At 42.3% G+C, this 2,315-nt stretch overlaps 1 non-coding gene across 1 annotated transcript; it reads left to right on the top strand.

The window, feature by feature from the left end:
• Positions 1 to 333: 333 nt before the first annotated feature.
• LOC132664004 (U6 spliceosomal RNA) lies at positions 334 to 438 on the top strand. The gene has a single exon (XR_009603377.1). It is a non-coding gene; the product is annotated as a U6 spliceosomal RNA (small nuclear RNA).
• The last annotated feature ends 1,877 nt before the right edge of the window (positions 439 to 2,315 follow it).

The following is a 2,315-nucleotide window of genomic DNA, read 5'->3' as shown; positions in this document are numbered from 1 at the left end:
AGAAAGATAAAACAAGGGGGCCTTAGAAGAAAAGCAAGGTCCCTAGGCTGAGAAGAACATTTAGCTTAGGGATTCTAGGCTGCCATTCTCTCCTTTCTCATCCAGATCTGGCCATTTAATTCAACCGAATAAATTTACTGAAAAGTGATCAGGCCCATGTTGCTTCCTTTTGCTACTGTTCTAAGCCCATCACATTTAGTATGGATAAGATTCAGAAAGGAAAACAGGAATAGAGAACAAAAGAGCAAGAAATTGTTAGTATGCCTGTCCCAAAAAACTGCCTGAACAAAATGGTTCCCTAATGACAAGCTCTCCATCAAGATAAATAAACTAGTGCTCACGTCACCAGCACATATACTAAAACTGGAACAATACAGAGAATTAGCATGGACCTTGCAAAAGGATGACAAGCACATGTGTGAAACATTCCATATTTTTGTATTTGAAAGTTGCCAACAGAGTACATCTTCATAGGTTTCATCACAAGAAAAAATAATTTTCGTAATTATATATGGTGATGGACGTTAATAAGATTACTGTGGCAATCGCTGTGCAATACATACAAATATCTGACCATTATGTTGTACATTTGAAACTAACAATGTTATATGTCAATTATATCTCAATAAAAAATGATAAATAAACCAAAGGACACAAAAAAAGCTTTGAAAATGAGGTCGCAAATGATCACTGCTGTGTTTCCTGCCTTATATCTGAAATTCCCCAGTGAAATGCCTTCTTAAATTAATCTGTTCATCAGCTGTACCTCAAACTCAATATGTCCTAAAGTGAACTCCCCACACCAGGCCGGAAAACCTTCTCCAGCCCTCTTGTGTTTTTTCTGTCAATGAAGAAACCAAACCCACAGCTGCCCAAAGGGAATTCTGAGAATTCAGAATTTGTTTTTGACATCTCTCTTCCTTACTTCCTACATCAATCAATTGCTAAGTCCTATGTATTCTATTTCCCAAAATATCTGGCAGTAATATTAGGAACCACATATTTACAAAATAAATGCAGCGTCTATCTACCTCTCTCTATTCCCAGTGCTGCTTCAGGCCACCAACACCTCTTCCCAAGATGAAGTCAACAGCCTAAGGGTTCTCCCTGTCTTTTCTAATCCATTCTGATCCACAGCAATCATCTCCCTAAAACACATATCAAGTCACTCTCCAGCTTAAAATTATTCGATGATTTTTACGATAAAGTCCAAACTCCTCAACTTTTTTAAGGCTACAGTGATGGCTATGTCCCTCCCCAGCCTCATTCATCCCTTACTTCACCTCTACACAGTTTACTTAACTTTCCGTTCTTTGAACTCAGAGAACGTTCTGCCTAAAATACCCTTTCCTTCCTTTATTCTTTTGCCTCTCTCTGATACACCCTCCGTGTCCCAGCTCCGTTGTCATTTGCACAGCTCAGGTAAGCCGATTTGTGACACCCAGAATTCTGCGGTTAGGGCGATTTGCGTCTTCTGAGAAAGCAGTCCTGGAAGAGGCCCAAGAAACTCCTGTTGCGGACAAGTTAAAACGCCGGAGATCCTGGCGCACTCACCTGTCGCTATGCAAGCATTTGGGTCCTTCAGATCCACCTTAGGCAGGGACAGGGCACCGCATTACCGGGAGACTAGAACCGGTAGGCCGAAAACTTGGTTCCGTGTGAGACCCCGCCTCTTACTCTGCGTCGGGGGAGGGAGGGAGCGGGAGTAGGCAGGCAGTGGGTGGTCCGGGGCGGAGTGCGCCTGCGCAGTGGCGTCCAGTGGTAGGACGTCTGTAGGTTTACCCACTCTGGTGTAGACGCGGAAAGTTTCTGGCTGCAACGAGAACGTAGCTCACGTGAGTCGGGGGCACAGGGGGCTGGGGGGAGGGTGGCCCTCAGACCATCCAGATCCTTTAAATCTACCTGTCGCGGCTTCGAGCCCTTTGCAGCTCGGCCTTTGCTAGGAGACGTATACCTTCCAGTCTGTTAAATTGCTATTTATAAAATGCACTGGAAAGTTTAGAAGAAATTGGGCGTCATTTAAAAAAGATTATTAGTGCTTAGTAAAGCACTAATTGAACATTTGTTATTGTCAATGAAGCAGTCTAGGAATTACTCCGTTCCTAAGTAATTTTACACAGAATTCTAAAGAATTGTGGGAGATAATTTTATCTGAGCCACAAAGAGCTTCCTCCAGATGAGGACTGGTGAGAATTGCAACATTAAATCCAACTCGAAATGATCTCTTTGTAGGAAGAAACTAATATGAAAATCGTGGGTATACTTAATGGTAGTAATTTTAATTTCCTTTTTCATCTACTCATTGATAATCTTGT

The sequence above is a fragment of the Panthera onca genome, chromosome D4 (genome assembly GCF_046562875.1).
Source record: "Panthera onca isolate mPanOnc1 chromosome D4, mPanOnc1 haplotype 2, whole genome shotgun sequence".
Taxonomy (NCBI): Eukaryota; Metazoa; Chordata; class Mammalia; order Carnivora; family Felidae; genus Panthera; species Panthera onca.
The sequence above is the reverse complement of the archived record's forward strand: the minus strand, read 5'-3'. Positions and strand labels throughout refer to the sequence as shown.